Source organism: Stomoxys calcitrans, chromosome 3 (assembly GCF_963082655.1).
Source record: "Stomoxys calcitrans chromosome 3, idStoCalc2.1, whole genome shotgun sequence".
NCBI classification, from domain to species: domain Eukaryota; kingdom Metazoa; phylum Arthropoda; class Insecta; order Diptera; family Muscidae; genus Stomoxys; species Stomoxys calcitrans.
This window is the reverse complement of record NC_081554.1, coordinates 83,554,798-83,572,779: the sequence shown is the minus strand read 5'-3', so window position 1 is coordinate 83,572,779 and position 17,982 is coordinate 83,554,798. Positions and strand designations below refer to the sequence as shown.

The 17,982-nt window shown below is 36.1% G+C and overlaps 1 protein-coding gene across 2 annotated transcripts in view; it reads left to right on the top strand.

The window, feature by feature from the left end:
* LOC106092036 (importin subunit beta) overlaps positions 1-17,982 on the top strand; it is a 48,162-nt gene that overhangs the window by 28,912 nt on the left and 1,268 nt on the right. For both annotated transcript variants that reach the window (XR_009397768.1, XR_009397764.1), the window contains exon 8: positions 13,731-13,849. The gene's annotated coding sequence lies outside the window, so the exon portion shown is untranslated. The remainder of the gene's footprint in view (positions 1-13,730; positions 13,850-17,982) is intronic.

The window sequence follows — 17,982 nt, the reverse complement described above, 5'->3', positions numbered from 1 at the left end:
GTCCATGTCTTGTCCGCGCCTTAATATTTTTTTTTTTATTTTTTTAATTTTTAACCAAATTTTTACATAGTTATATCTTTTTTTTTAGGTGTGAATGTGTATTAAGTGCGTATTTTATTTTATATATATTTTTTTGATTTATTTGCGTTTTGTTCGTTGAAAAAAAAATGATTTCAAATACTTTATGATTGAAGACTTATTATTGCGCGCGTGCGTGCTTGTGTGATATTAATTGTAAGTTAATTTAAAAACTAATAAAAAAAAACAAATAGTTAATAAGAGTATACAACAACAACATCAAGTTAAAAAAAAAAAACTAGCTCAAACCAACAACAATTACAATAAAGGATTTTAAACGGATTTGAAATTCGCCAAAAACGAAAGAAAGAAAGAAAAATTTAAGAATAAAATTAAAAATAATTAAAAGTGTAAATCAAACAAGTAGAACTTATGAACATTAACACAACATAAACAACAACAACAATTGTTTTCATTATACAAATTATTCTTAATGAATGAATTAAACTTTATTCATTGAGTATGAGTTAAAAACTGAACTTACAATAATGCTGTTACTTAAAACTAAGCCACCACATTATGTTGCGCCGCTGTCGCTCTGCCAACGTTGCCATTGCATTTCTTGCTGACACAGTGGCCCGTGTAGAATATTGGGCTATTAACCTGTAGTGGGGTGTTGAATAGGCGGCTCGTGTTACTTGTGGGAATACGGGAGCATGAAGGTTTCCCATGAATGGTTGTAAGTAGTTGGTTTGGGTGCAACCAAATGAATAAGGTGTCTAGAATAAGGTGTCCAATGCGCTGACTTAGCAGCTCGTGTGGGGTTTTTGGTTGCCTTGGTGCAGCTAAACTGTGGGAATACGGGAACACGAGGGTTCCTCATGATAACTCCTCCCCTTCTAAGTGGGGGCCGTCCTCGGTCCTTGTAATAGCGTTTTTGATTGCATCTTCAACTGACCTGGTTATGATGATCTTCTTTTTTGTGATGGTTCTTCGTCGTAATAGGTAACCTGCCAGTCCCACAATCGCAAAACCACCAATGATTGATAAACCTGCGATTTGGCCCTGATCGACCACACGTTGTAAATGGCGGATGTGTTGGAGGTTCCGTTGGTTCACGTGATGCAGATAGGGGGCACTTAGTATCTCAGTGTGTTGTGTCAGGTTGATCTCAGAAGCCCATGGAGTTTCAGGTTGCAGAGGAGTCGTCGAATTCTCGTTGTAATATACCGAATCGTTGATTTTTACATGATCTTTGAAAATGACCAGGTAAGTGCCATTAATTGTAACAGGAGCTTCATTACTTTCTTCTACTATTGCCAGTTGGTCATTTATGACTACCAATCCATCGCCTATTGGTGTAATCGGCGTGAGATTGTTGAATGTGGTGCTGCAGCTTGCAGTGTTACTTGTCAGTAGTTGTAGAGCGCATGATGTGGCTGATGACGGTAGGCAAAAAGTTGGTATCGTGTCGCTGCAGTTCCTCACCGCTAAGGTACGATTATGGCATACCGCTAAGGTGGATTCTTGTAGGTGGAGCATTTGGTGGCCGTGAGCTACTGGTAAAATAGTAATTTTCTTACATCTAAGCTTAGGAATAGGATATCTTATTAGGAAGTAAATTACATTATCGTATTGCAAAATCTTAATATTAGCTACAGCCATAACATCGGCCACGGAGAGGTTCGTGAAGTGCTCATTTTTTATTATGAAGTTTATTTCGTTACTGTCTAAAAGGATGGGGTTCAAGACTCCAATTTTTGCGAATGTGATAGAAGTGATAAGATTGTCTAAGTCTGTTATTATTGCTCTGTTTCTAGCTAATAGAATATCGTAAAGGTGGCTAGTGTCTATTTCTCTGTGTTTTTCTGTCTTCAAGATTTTATTTACTGTAATGGTGAGACTATTAATTTCTTTTTGTACCTCCGTGTTGATAGTAAACTGTCTGTCCTGGGAGTCGATTAGTTGTTCTGCCTTGTTTGTTAGTCTGTCAAAGTCGTCATGGTCTGGGGTCCCTGCAATATATTTCAGTACCGTCCCTATAAAGTTCAAGCTTCTCGCTTGTCTGTGATGAGTATTTACTGTCTGTATTAGTCTACTTATCTGATTTATGTCTGCGTCTAGCAACTTCCTCATGTGTGTTTGAGGAAAATGGTCCGCAGCGTTAGCTGTCTCGTCCTTTAGTCGTTCGTACAGAGTCAGGTTCGTAACATGTTTGATGTGTCCATAACTTTCCCAGATAACAAGGTCACCACCGGCCACCGGAATGTATCCTGCATTTGAGTAGTCTATTAGTCGTCCAGATGTTGCTGATACCAATATGGCTATAACCAATTTTAAAGCGATTCTGAAAACGTAAGTTATAAAAATTTTTTTTTTAATCGTCTCTCGCATATAACGTTGTGTTAATTCTAGAAAGGAAGAAAATTCAGCGGAGATTGTCCTTATGGACCCTCCTCCCCCTTATGAGAACGGTGGTACCCAGGTCTTTTTCAACTTCCTCTTCGGTGTAAAGAGGTGTAAGTTTATTACCTAGCCTTCTGTTATTTTTTACGAGCACCTTCTCCCCAACGGCAAAATCCCTATCTTGCCTATTCCTATTGTGCGCTTCTAAGTTTTTGATCTGAGTGTTTTTTATACGCGATACTATTTGTGCGTCGGCTTCCGAGGAATGAAAGGCTGTAATAGGTTTCGTCTCAGTTACCGAATGTATTGACCTGTTATATTCGATGGTAGCCAAAAGAACTATCTCTTCGATATCATCTAAATTTTTGTCAAGTTTAAGACATCTAGATATTTCCATCAGTGTGTTGTGAAATCGCTCTACCTGTCCATTTGAGGTACTGTGCAAGGGTGGAGCGTTCGCAATATCGATGTCGAAATGGTTCTTTAACGTGGCCTTGATGCTATGTGAATTGAGCGACTTCTCGTTGTCACAGTAAATAGTTTTCGTATTTGAAAACACATTGAGCAACTGCAGAAGCTGAGGCTTAACGTCTACTATCGTCCTAGACTTTAAAGACTGTACTATTGCAAATTTTGAAAATTTGTCAATGCAAGTCAAAAAATATTTCGACCCTGTTGAAAATATATCAATGTGGAGAATTTCTCCACAATATGTGGGTATGGGCGTTTGAGCAATGAGTTGCTTTCTTGGATGGCGGTCATACTTCGCTTGAGAGCATACGCGACAATTTGCTACAAATTGTTTAGTCTTCTTTTCCATTTTTGGAAAAAAATAGTCTTCAATTATTTGCTTCACGTTTTCCTGGGCTGCTCGGTGTGCTCGATTGTGTTCGGCTGCGATAATTTCCTGTTGTTCGTTAGGATCTGATATATCAATAACTAACTTTTCTGTGTGCCTGAATTTCACGGTTGGAAAGAGTTCGATCAATTTATGCTGGAATCGTGCCAATGTGTGTAGATCACACTGCAGAGCATTTACTACATCTACGTTCACGGCTTCCTGGAGATTTTTAATTAAATCGTCATCGGTTCGGAATGAAATCAAGTGTCTCGTCTTTTTCCCAAAAATAATGAAAGTTTTTTTCTGGGGTTCTGTGCCTTCCTCAACAAGTATCTGATTACGGAAGCAATTTACCGGCTTATCGGTTCTCTCAATCGTGTTGGTAGATGATTCTTCGCTGTGGATTGTTTCAACACTCGCATTGTCTAAAGCATTAATGTGCTGTCTGGACAGCGCATCTGCAACTACGTTTTCCTTGCCTGGTTTATAGATTAGCTTTGCGTTGCATTCATCAATGAAAGCTTTCCACCTTTTAATTTTAGAATTCGGATTTCTGTCCGAAACGGCAAAGGTTAATGGTTGGTGGTCCGTGAATACGTTTAATTTTGATACACCATAAAGGTAGTTTCTAAGCGTTTTAAGTGCCCAGACAATGGCTAATAATTCCCGTTCATTAGTAGCGTAATGTTCCTCGCTAATTGTCAAAGTGCGGGAAATCATGGTTATAGGTTTTCCCTCCTGTGAAAGGACAGCACCTATAGCATGGGAGGATGCGTCTGTGGTTAAATCGAACGCTTTTCGGAAATCTGGGTATGTTAAGGTTACGTCTTCGGAGGCAAGTATATCTTTTATTTTAATAAAGGCTTTTTTCTGCTCACTAGTCAAATCAATCTTGATTTTTTTCGACTGTGTTGCAGTAACTCGGCCGTACTCTCCTCTCAGTATGTTTGATAGTGGTTTCGCAATCTTGGCGAAGTCGCGTATGAAGCAGCGGTAGTATCCCGCTAAGCCTAAGAATGACCTTAGACCTCTTAAGGTGCTGGGCTCAGGAAAATTCCGAATTGTTTCAATTTTTTCAACACAAGTTTTAATTCCTCCTTGTGAAACTAAGAACCCTAAGTATTCGACCTCGGTTTGGAAAAATTTTGATTTTTCTGCCGATACCCTCATATTGGCTTCGAATAGACTTCGCATCACTACTTCCGTATCTGTTAAATGGTCTTGCTCGTTTTTCGAGAATATAATGACATCGTCGACGTAGACGAAACATCTCTTACCGATGTGTTCTCTTAACACATCGTCTATCGCCCTTTGGAAAATGCTGGGCGCGTTCTTCAGACCGAAGGCCAGTCTGCAGAATTCATATTTTCCGTTTTTTACAGAAAATGCGGTTTTTTCTCTATCGGGTTCAGACAACTGAATTTGGTGGAAACCTGATTTTAGGTCTAGTGTAGTGAAGAATTTACTCCCACCAAGGTTGGATAGAATTTCCGTTATTTCTGGAATCGGGTACCTATCACTGACAGTTTTATCATTAAGTTTTCGAAAATCTATAACTAATCGCTTTTTTTCCTGTCCATTTTCATCAAAGCCCTTTTTTTTAACGACCCATATTGGGTTGTTATAGGGGGACCTAGACTTTCGAATGATACCGTTTGCCAGTAAATCCTGAATTTCCTTATTAACAAAATCCGCAACGCCCAGTGGGTACGGGTACAGTCTTGAGTAAACTGGGTCTTCGTTCTCCGTGCGGATGGTCGCAACCACATTCGTATTGTATGGGAGTGCTTCATTGGGGTCTGCAAATACTCCGTTTACGTTGGCAATTACTCTAAAGAATGCGTCTTTGAACTCCCTTGGTACCGACTTAGCCTGAAGTTGTAAATGATTTATATCCTGGCTGGTAATAAATAAAATAACTTCTTTTCCATGGTCATGTGTAATTGTGTTAGTTTTTAAATCAATGGATGCGTGTACCTTATTCAATAAATCAAGGCCAATAACGCCATCAAATGATTTCAACTCGGGTAAAATAAAAAAATCTTCTGTAACGCCGAAAATTCTAATTTTGCATTTAAGTTTGATGGGAGTAACTCCATGAATTGATTTTACTGCAAATGAATTTTGGACCTCCTTTACTCCCTTTAGTTCTGGTAAGGGTTTGATGTAACTCCTTGAAGCCCCCGTGTCGACAAGGAGTTTGATTTCTTTCCCTCCTATTGACCTTGAAATCCAAGGCAGGAGGGACCTTCCCCTAAAAAATTAAGCTCGTCGCTCTCAATTTCGTCTACGGCCTGTTCCGCATCTTCATCATACGTTGGCTCGTCCATTGATTCGTGTTCTTCGCTAAGATGATTCACACGTTGTAGTTTTGGTCCTGTGTATCGCCCTGAATTTGACGCTCGTTTCTGTGTATTTCCCTGTGACCTGTCATTATAGTCATGACTTTGGTAGTTTTTTTTTTGTCTAAATTGGGATAGGGAAGGGTCTACTTCCATAGGTTCGACACGTCTATGATCGGCGAAGTTACCACTGGTGTGTGGCTTTTGGTTATTTAAGTTGTTCTGCGGTTGACCAGCCTGTTTCTGTTTGGTAACCGAATAATGTGGGTTCTTCTGTCCCACATTGTGATCCGTATTAGGGGAATTTTGGGCAGAACTTGCCTTTCTGTTGTAAGAACTATCAGATCTATTTGCGAAATTTTTCGCGAAAGCGTAGCGCTCGTTATTAGCGTCTACTTCTTGTGCTAAGGCCAATGCAGAAGGGAGGTCTGTTGGTCTTGAGGCAAACAGGATATCACAAAGGGGTTTCCTTAAACCTGATATGAAAACCCTAAGTGCATCGGCTCTGTATTTTTCGTTTATAGTGTCTGCTACACTATTTTCATATGACATGATTGTCTTATTGGCTAACAAGGTTAATTTCTTTTCTACCTCATCGTAGAAATCTAGTAACTGCATCGAACCCTGCCTCAGCGTGGACAGTTCTTGTTCGATCAGATATATCGGACGTTTGTCCGCGTAAGTAAAATCGAGACGGGCAATGATTGCTTTAAAACTTAATACCGTGCTAAAGGATGAAAGTACTGCATCGGCGGCACCTCGCACTTTATTTCTAAGAATAATCACCGCTTGATAGTGGCGTTCACTGCCATCGTATTTCTCAAATAACTCGTATGCATTGTGCGCTGCCTCGCGCCATGACACATAGGTGCCTGGCTGTCCCGAAAATTCCGGAAGAGACTTTATGGCATCTAAGGTGATATCACAAGGTACCAGCGGATTTATCCGAACTTTCGTAAACTTTTCAATTTTAGGTTTGTCAGTAGCAAGTCTACTGTTAATCGCAGTTATTTTCCTGTCGAATTCTAATTTTTGAGCGGCCAATGCTCTGCTCACTTCTGCTCTAACTAGCTCACTTACTTGTTCGGCGTTCATGGTTTCTTTTGTTTCTAAACTTAACTTGCCTAATAAGTCTTCTAATTCCTGACTCATAAATTATTCGCAAAAAATGGAGTATTCCCAAAAAAAAATATATTTGAATGAATTTGGTTAAATTTTCTCCTTTTTTATTTCAATTTTCACTTGGCACTTCACTTACCTTATCATCCTTAAATGTTAGGTAAATTAATTAAAATTAATTTCTGTTGTTGATTTTCGGTAGCTTCTTCCACTTCTTGGCTCGGGATGTGTGTTTCTTGATGAGCCCTCTGATTGTTTTTCACTTTCTTTCGCCGCCCAAGGATATTCGTTCCTTGGTGATTCTGTAGATCGTCTTCAATGTTGCCTTTCGCTGCCCAAGGATATTCGTTCCTTGGTGACTTAAGCTTATTTTCGAATTGAGTCCTTTCAATTGAGTCCTTTTTTCTTAAGGGTATTTTGGTACAGTTTTGACTGAGCTTTCTTTCCTATTTATATTTTTTTTCTCACAGGATTTTTATTTTATGTTTTGTAGTTTCACTTTTCACAGTTCTAACTTTTTTTAGAGTTCTTTTCGCGAAGTGAACCACGTACGTTTTTACTTTTCCTTTTTTAGGATTTGTATTTTTATTTTATATTTTGTAGTTTCACTTTTCGCAGTTCTAACTTTTTTTAGAGTTCTTTTCGCGAAGTGAACCACGTTGGGCGCCAATTATTCTTAATGAATGAATTAAACTTTATTCATTGAGTATGAGTTAAAAACTGAACTTACAATAATGCTGTTACTTAAAACTAAGCCACCACATTATGTTGCGCCGCTGTCGCTCTGCCAACGTTGCCATTGCATTTCTTGCTGACACAGTGGCCCGTGTAGAATATTGGGCTATTAACCTGTAGTGGGGTGTTGAATAGGCGGCTCGTGTTACTTGTGGGAATACGGGAGCATGAAGGTTTCCCATGAATGGTTGTAAGTAGTTGGTTTGGGTGCAACCAAATGAATAAGGTGTCTAGAATAAGGTGTCCAATGCGCTGACTTAGCAGCTCGTGTGGGGTTTTTGGTTGCCTTGGTGCAGCTAAACTGTGGGAATACGGGAACACGAGGGTTCCTCATGATAACTTACATATTTTATTATTATTTATACAAAACAAAGAAGAAAAAAAACCATTACATACATTACGTACTAGACTACTAGACTAGACTTAACTAAAAACTAGACTTATACTATTAAATACTTTATACAAACACACAAAAAACAAACACCAAGAACTTTTTACAACAAACGAATATTGAAATGACAAGAAAACTGACGACTTAATGCCTCGTACAAATTTAGAATTTTAGATTAATTATAAACAACAACAACAACAACAAAACCAAACAACAACATACCAACTAAACATAAAAACACTAGAAAAAACAATTACGGAATTTATAAAATTTTTTACAGTACATCCCCGCAATCAACACGCAAGAAAGAGAAGAGACCACAGAAATATATAAAGTATAAAATAGAACAAATGTTTTATTGTAAGAAAAAAAAACAAAGTAACTTCCTTTTGGTTGGTCTCCTCTGTTACATAATGATGGGAGAAAACATATATGAAAAATACACAGCAATCGATCAATTACTGCATACTACAAAATGCTTAGTACACATTTTTAATACCGTATGATTTCTATTAATTGCCACCCACAGATCCCTTACATAGAATTTACTTTTTGCAATTGCAAAACCACTTCTTCTACACAAGAAAAACACATTTTTTTGCTTTGTGTATTGGTTTATTTCAAAAATATTTAAAGAAAATTTTCAAAAGATTTCATTGACATTTTGTGTTTCATAGAAATTTGTCTTTAAAGAACTTTTTATAGAAATTTTGTCTTTAGAGAAAATTTCATAGAAATTTTGTCTTCAGGAGATTTTTTTATAAAAATATTGTCTTTGGAGAAAATTTCATAGAAATTTTCTATTTGGAGAAAATTTCATAGGAATTTTTGTCTTAGAGAAAATTTTATAAAAATTTTGTGTTAGAGAAAATTTTATGAAAATTTTGTCTTTGGAGAAAATTTTATAAAAATATTGTCTTTAGAGAAAATTTTATAAAAAATTTTTTTTTTAAATTTTGTTAAAATTTTGTATTTAGAGAAAATTTCATAGAAATTTGGCCTATGGAGAAAATTTCATAGAAATTTTGTCTTTGGAGAAAATTTTATAGAAATTTTGTCTTTGGAGAAAATTTCATAGAAATTTTGTCTTTGGGGAAAATTTTATAGAAATTTTGTCTTTAGAGAAAATTTTATAAAAATTTTGTCTTTAGAGAAAATTTCATTGAAATTTTGTTTTTAGAGAAAATTTCTTTGAAATTTTTCCTTAATAGAAAATTTCATAGAAACTTTGTCTTTAGAAAAAATTTCGTTAAAATTTTGTCTTTAGAAAAAATTTCGTTAAAATTTTGTCTTTAGAAAAAATTTCGTTAAAATTTTGTCTTTAGAAAAAATTTCGTTAAAATTTTGTCTTTAGAAAAAATTTCGTTAAAATTTAAAATTTCATAGAAATTTGGCCTTTGGTGAAAATTTCATAGAAATTTAGTTTTTAGAGAAAATTTCAAATTTTTGTCTTTGGAGAAAATTCTGTAGAAATTTTGTCTTTGGAGAAAATTTTGGAAAATTTTTTGTCTTTGGAGAGAATTTCATAGAAATTTTGTCTTTGGAGAAAATTTCATAGAAATTTTGTATTTGGAGAAAATTTCATAGAAATTTTGTCTTTGGAGAAAATTTCATAGAAATTTTGTCTTTAGAGAAAATTTCATAGAAAATTTGCCTTTAGAGAAAATTTCATAGAAATTTGGTCTTTGAGAAAATTTTATAGAAATTTTGTATTTAGAGAAAATTTCATAAAAATTTTGTCTCAGAGAAAATTTCATAGAAATTTTGTATTAGAGAAAATTTCATTGAATTACTGTCTTTAGTGAAAATGTCAATGAAGAGAATTTCCTAGAAATTTTGTTTTTAGAGAAAATTTCAAATTTTTGTCTTTGGAGAAAATTTCATAGAAATTTTGTCTTTGGAGAAAATTTTATAGAAATTTTGTCTTTAGAGAAAATTTCATAGAAATTTTGCCTTTAGAGAAAATTTCATAAAAATTTGGTCTTTGAGAAAATTTCATAGAAATTTGGTCTTTGAGAAAATATCATAAAAATTTTGGATTTAGAGAAAATTACATAGAAATTTTGTCTCAGAGAAAATTTCATAGAAATACTGTCTTTAGTGAAAATGTCAATGAGAACACACGATATTAAAAAAAAACTTAATGGTTACTAGCTTCTATGCTTACTAGCTGAATGGAGAATAATACAAGGCCTTGCATTCGTTGCATATATAGTTTTTTTTTGGTCTAAGGCTGAAATCACCATCATTCGATAAAATCTTGTTAACAATTGAAATGACCCACAACGTTAGACAAATTGGATTCATCTGAAAAAGTTAGATTCAAGATAATGTTGATGTAGCGGCTGTTAGAAGCCCTTGGTGCTTTGATTCCGCTAAAGAGATACTAGGTGGTGGCTATGGTTTTTAGAACCTGAATCTGATTGGGCTCCTTTTGTACAGAAGACCTACCACTACATTAATTCCTTCTTTATTGTAGGTTTTTTAAGAGGGACTTTGCAAGAATTACCATCTTGAGCAAGAAAGGTGAAATCAAGACCGCACAAGCCGGTCTGCAATTGGGTTTGCCACCATTTTTTCTAAAATCAAGAATTATTGATTTGTGGGGGTTTTAACCATGGTGAAGCCTACACACACCAACACAATTGTAATAAACAAACAAATTAACAATTGTATTGTATTGTATTACTTGCAACTGGCATTGACAACTTCTGTTAAGGGTTGCCAAATTGTCAACAAATGTCAACTGACAACGCTATTAAAGTAAATTTGCCATCCATAATCGACCCAATCATTTCGCTTAAATAGGTGTTTTCATGTCTGAGATATATCGCTTTTGAAAATTTGGTTAAGGGCGGTAAAATTGTTTCTGATCCATTTTTCAATGAAATACACTTTTTTTTACCCTTTTTAATGAAAAAAATTCCCCCCGTTTCTAAAAGTCTAAATAGTGTAAACTTGTGTTGCCTGTTCGATCTACTGGTACCACGCTGCTCAATGTACCCCTAACAAGTACTTCAAATGTAAAGCCTTGTAATATATCCAAGATTTTTTTTGTTGAAAATTTTCTGCAATAAAAAAAGAGAAAAAATAAATCGCAATCACTAAATATAATATACATACACAACAAAAATACATAGTTATTCCATGTACACTAATTTTTCACTTTGTTTATGATTTTATTATCACGGGGAAATGTAATTATAAAAGTTACTTAAAATACATTCTCATGGCCATAAGCGCGATAAACTCCAGTTCAGAGATATTTGTAAATCTTACCAGGTTCTATTTTTTTTACATTTCGTGTGGCAATAAATTTTAGGAATTTTTCTGCATCTCACATGAGATTTAACAATTTAAACTTCCATTGAAAAAGAGAGTGGCATAATTGATTGTATATCGAAAATTTTTCTAATTATGACCACGATTCAATTCATATCATGATTTATTTCGTACCTAAAATGTATTAAAGAAAATTAACATGCTCTTAAACTTTTCTGTTTAATTACTTTCAATTAAAAAGTATTAGAATATGGTTAATAAAAAAGGCCTTAGGAAGTTCAGCGTAGTAATTTTGTCACTTTAACTTCCTATAATGTGATTTTTCTTGATGAAACAAAATAATTTTTTTGCTCTTTTTTTTTGGTGTTACCACCTTCTTTCAATATCTACTTCCTTCAGCGTCATCAGTATCTCTACGACCAGGACCCTAATCACGGCTTTTGATAACGTCTTCGTTTTTGCTTTAAACAAATTGTGGATACGAAAACATATTCGGATCACGGCATTCGATCGTAATTTGCTACCATTTTTTACAGCGTTGCCAGCATCAAAAAGCGAATTAGAATCAAAACAAATAGGAAAATTTAGTCGGCAGCAGTAAATAAAAATAAATATTACTTTGTTTTGAAAAAATAACTTTTTATTGTGGTGTAGTTGGTAGATCTTTCTCTTAAGAAGATAGAATCAACGATTTCAACGCCGAACGGAGTAAAAGTTCTTGCAGCGTTTCGATATTTTGAGCATCGATATATGCGTGAAATACATAAATCACAATAGAGAGATTTCGAGCAAGTTTACTCGTATTTGATAATTTGGCCCATGAATTGATTGTTGTTATTTAATTCATGTAAAATTGGTCAAAAATAGTTTATAAATCATTGTTTATAGTAAATAGACGATACAGAAGAAGAACACATCTAAAAACAGAGGGGGAACAGGGGATACTTCTTTCATATCAATGAGTGCAGTCCGATTAAAGTTTAAGCTCAATGATAAGGGGCTTGCTTTTTTTTGCCGATTCCGAAAGGCGTGCCGCTTAGCAACACCACTTGGTAAAGAAGATTTAACATGGCAGGATGTTGCCAACATTAGTAAGGGAAAAACCACCTCTGAACACTTTTCTCATGTTCAAGCCGGAATTTGAACCCAGGCGTTCGGCTTCATAGGCGGACATGCTAACCTCTGCGCCAGGATGGCCTCCGCAAATAAATACATAAAGAAACAAAAAAAAAATCGTTCTCGATGACAACAGAGCAATCGAATATCATTTCGAACAAAAAAACTCGAAATCGACTCTCGTGATTCGAAAAATGAACAATTAGATTGAAGAATCTCGAAATCGAATGCCGTGATTAGGCCCCTGGTTTAAAGTCAGTCTAGTTTTAATGTTGGTTTCCTTGCCTTTTACATCGTCAGTGTCTATGCGACCATTTTAAATTTCACTTCCTTCTACATAATCTGCATCTCTTATTTCTTTTTTATTTATATTTTCAAAAGTATGATTTACAGACATACTCCTTTGTCCACCCTTTGTTTTAAGCGCCATCAGTGTATCTACGACAACGATATCTGTATCAATATGTGAGATTTCTTTACGGAAATAATGCGAAGTAATCTCTCTGTGAGAAGCAGAATAAGGCCTACATTTTTTTTGTTTTTTTTTTTTAATACAAATGTGGAAACACAATCAACTTTACTTATTCTTCATACAAACAACATGTACGAACTCACGCGACATTAAACGAACAACTGCAACAACACATTGAATACTGCTAATTAAAAAAAAAAATTATAAAAGAAAAACTGAAACCCGAAAACAGAAAAATAAAGAAATTGAAATTAAATTAAAAGCTTAATAAATGACCGTTTAAGATCTTTTACACATAAATATAATACTAAACAAATGTAAAACAAAAATGCATATGTATGTAGAAACAACATTAATACATACATATGTAGTTTTTGCTACACTACATCACTTTTTGAACAATCAGTTATAATGATTTTTTTTTTGTTTTTAAGCAATCTAGAAGGAATTCTGTTTGAATTTAGAATGATTTTTTGCTATGGCAATTGACATGACGAAACAATTAAAGATGGTCTCATTTGTACAACAACCATAAATCATATGGTGCAATTCGTGTGTGTTTTTCCAACACACGCAAAGAAGACATGTGCGCAAATGAGCAGAGAATATGCGAGAAAGAAGATGACAGGAAAGAGAATGCAAACCAAAACCTGACATCTTAATACCCTCAAACCTGGCCGGCTGTTAACAGCTGTTCGCGTGAGACCACCTTTTTTAATCCGCCTTGGGAAATTGATAGTTTTCTTTGTGGTTAACATATAATTTGACAATGACAGTAACGTTTTTTTTTACAAAAAAAATTCCATAGTTTTTTTTTATTTAGAGTTTTTCTTTACACGTTCATATTGTTCAAAAAGTGATGAAAGCTCATTGTATCTTAAGTAGTGAGTGAGAGTGTATCTGTGTGTGTATGTGTATGCGTGTGTGAGAGAGAAAACTTTGTGTGAATCTAGTGTGATGATGATGATGAACACATAGTATGGATGTCTTTAAAACTTCTATTTACAGTCAACTCGTATATAAGCCTCCCAAAACAAGAAATACAAACCGTCGAAAGAGAAAAATAATTTGCTGCTAAAACCCCCTACACAGGATAAACAATTTGTATGCAGTATACGTGTGTGAATGTAAGTTGAAATGTTTTTAATTTTTCATAACAATTATATAGATACAGATAGAAATACACCTTTCATAAGAGTTATTTAATAACACTTCTCACTTGCTTTGGTTCAGATACAAATCGCACCCTAGCCAGAAAAAAAGGCAAAAAAAAAATTCAATTAAAAATTTAATTGAAAATAAATACAATTTCAATTAAAAAATTAATTGATTCATTTATTTTTGAATATTGAATGTGATATTTCAGTCGTGATTGAAATTGACATTTTCAATAAAAATATTTAATTGAATGAATTAATTTTTTAATTGAATCAATCACAATTGGAAATTTTGTAATATTTAATTATAAAAATTGATAAGATTCAATCATTTTTTAATCGAATCTTAATAAATTTTCAAATATGGTCCTTAAGTAAATTCAATTATAGGCTATTTAGGTGATTTCAAAGACCCATACGTCCCACACTTAGAAAAATCTATAGCAGTACCATGGCAGTCGGTTCAGAAGAGAGACCCATTGATAAGTGTACCGATCGACTCAGAATCACTTTCTGATTCGATTTAGCTATCTCCGTCTGTCCATGTTAGTTTGTATACAAACTACAGGTCGCAATTTTCATCCGATCGTCTTCAAATTTGGTATGCCTATTGAAATAGGAAAAAATCTGTTCAGATTTGGATATAGCCGCCATATATATGTTCGCCCGATTTGCATTGATAACAAGAAGGGCTTTCTTATGACTCTCGACATTACTGATAAATTTCATGGAAATCGGTTCAGATTTGGATATAGCTCCCATATATATGTTCGTCCGATTTGCAGTAATACAGCAATAAAATGTTCATTTGTTTACCGATTCTATCGCAATTTGACAGGATTTCTTATTACTCTCGATATTAATGGTTAATTTCATAGAAATCGCTTCAGATTATTGACCAATCTTCCCAAAATTTTGTACAACGCTTTCCTCGACGACTTCCACAATATCCATAAAGTTTGGTCGAAATCGGTTCAGATTTAGATATAGCTTCCATGTATATGTTCGTGTAGGTGTAGGGTTATTATAATTCGGCACCACCCGCCTTTTGCCTTTCTATCCTTTTTTTTTTATACGGGTGCCCAAACAACGCACCCCAAGTCCATGTTCCAGGAGGTAAACATCTGTGTTCCAAATAAAGAAATTAATTGGAATTTTCAAAAAATGTGAAAATAGGGCCTCCTATTGCCGCGGTAACATGAAGGGTATTGATTATTTAAAGGCACCACAAGTGCTTTATAAGTTTAGAAACACTTTTCACAGACAAGTTATGATACGCCTATGGTGGTTCTTAGCTTAGTTATTTAACGCCATCCCTAATGGCCGGGACCCAGAACAGTTTGACTGCCTTGACAGAAGAGATGGAAAACCAATACAGATAGAGGTCCACCACATTGCGGTGAAAGAGAGTGAAATGAAAATGAGAAAAGAAGCAAACAAACGCATATGAAACGATGAATTGGTTCCCGCAGCGGTTGGTTCAATGGACCATAACGTCTTTGCACCCCAAGGGAGCTTGCCTAGGATCACTACCTCCATGTGAAAGTCTGCGGACTGCGGCGAACCAAAGAAAAACCTTCCTTGTTGGTTTTTTGGGGACTTGTAGGTGAATACAGACATGTAAAGAGGTGTTCATTCATTGTCCTTCGTCTTCTGGCAATTTCTGGAAAATGATAGAAAAGGTACTTGACCTCCTCCCACTCCTGCATACAGCGCGACTTCAAAGACATCATGTTGCATTATCAACAGTCCCAGGTCATACTTTCTCAGCCCCAGGGTAAGTGACGTCCTGTTTCGTAAAATACTCAGGCACAGGGCCTTTGCTACCTTGCAGTTGCAATAGCAAAAGTGTCCATCCTAGTACAGAAAAGCGATCACTGATTCTGTAGTATAATCTGTGCTCGAAAGGGATCCATTTCTAACCAACTCGTCTGCCGCCGTGTTCTCCGCAGCCGTTTAATGGCCCGGGATACGGCATAGCCTTCCCATGTTTGGAAAATCTCCTTACATCTTCTGAACAGTCTCGAATATTGTGATAGTCGGGCAATCGCTTTCGCATCGAAATCGTCACCAGTGTTTCAAATCAACGAAAACCTTCGCTGAAAGACGTCAAACCCCTCTAAGAACTATATGAAACTATTGCCAATGAAAACTATTGCCGCCATCCAATTTACACCCATCTATCTAATCTAGATAACCGCAGCTCAGAGTTCGCTTCTCTGGAAAACGACATACAACCTGTGAATAACCTGCTCTTAGGCAGCGAACTCCTGCCTCTCCATCTGGAAAAAAGATAATCGCTTTGGAAACTAAAAGGAACAAAAGGGGGATTAAATCATTCCTTGCGAAGTTCCTCTAGTTACAATCTCCTCATCGAGCCCGCCGACTTCGATGCGTTGACAATCCGGCCTTTGAGCATCGTATCGACCCAATTCCCCAAAAATCCTCATATTTATTAAGCGCTACGTGTGGTTCCGAAATCTTTTATTAAAAGTATGTCTAGGAAGGCCGACAAAATTAAGTCGAACCACCCATGGAATTTTGAGCTCTGATCATCGTTAGCATAAGAAGCTTAGGTTGCGGATAGTAGAATGCTCCATACAGTCACGAACAATCAGCGATATCAAATGGCGATAAGTCATATGAAAAGAGCTTGCCCACCTATAAGAGAGGATGCAAATATGTGACAACTACATCAACAAGTCGATCACCCACAAAATCCCTCAATGTAACCAACCTCATTATGAAGGGCACTGCTAGCCTGTCCACTCTTAGCATATGCATTCTAATAGCCCCATACTAGTGAAGAAATGAGACGATTTGCAATAAACATGTAAGTAGTCTCTCCTGGGTCTTTAAGTTGAAGGATAAGAGACTGATTGCTATGTAATCTTTGGGCAGGGAGTGGTTTGCTTATAAAAAAACAAGTTAACCTCACGCCATCCAGTCACCGTTTAGTCTAACAAAACACAGTTGCTAAAAATCGCCTCAAGGAATTGTTGGCATACGCTACTGCCCTTTACAGCTTACCAAACAGTAAGTCATCTGGAGTTCACGCATACAACTTTCTCTTCCCCTATGATGTCCTCAATCACGAACAGTCACTCGGCACTGTAATGTATCATAGGGACATCGATTCAATCCCATGGCAGCCGGTTGTATGTACCGGATTGACCCGATGAATTCCTTCATCGGCAAGGGCTGCCGCCTCAGTGTACCACACACTGCTACTACAACAACATAGGGACATCGATACCAACTGGGTACATTGACTCGGCAATTCTTTTGCAACCAGTAGCTGAAGTGTCTTATGCTTGAAATCCGTCCAGTTTACGTCGTATCTCAGATTGATCCCAAGGATTCTCGGATCCTTAGAGATCACCGCATGAAACTAAGAATTTAGGTGATTCGGCACATTGGCATGAGTTTTCTTTGATTATTTTTTTTATACTCACCACAGAAGGATGGGGGTATATTCATTTGTCATTCGAAATATCCATTTCCGACCCTATAGAGATATTGAGCTGAAACTTTGCAAATTGCAAAGTTTGCCCATGAACATTCCACTAAGGAACAGGGGCAAACTTCTCACATATCAATGATTGCAGTCCGATTCAAGTTTAAGCTCAACGATAAGGAGCCTCCTTTTTATAGCCGAATGCGAACGGCGTACAGCAGCGCGATACCTCTTTGGAGAGAAGTTTTACATGGCCTTGTAACTCACAAATTTTTTCTGATGGTCTCGCCAGGATTCGAACCCAGGCGTTCAGCGTCATAGGCGGACATGCTAACCTCTGCGCTACGGTGGCCTTACACAGATTGTCTTTTGTCCTTAAGCATGTTAACTTCGAAGATGAGCTATATCGGACTATATCTTGATATGGCCCCCATATAAACCGATCCGCCGATACAGGGTCTTAGGCCTATAAAAGCCACATTTATTATCCGATTTTGCTGAAATTTGGGACAGTGAGTTGTGTTAGGCCCTTCGACATTGTTCTTCATTTTGGCCGAGATCGGTCCGAATTTGGATATAGCTGCCATATAGACCGATCTCTCGATTTAAAGTCTTGGGCCCATAAAAGTCGCATTTATTATCCGAT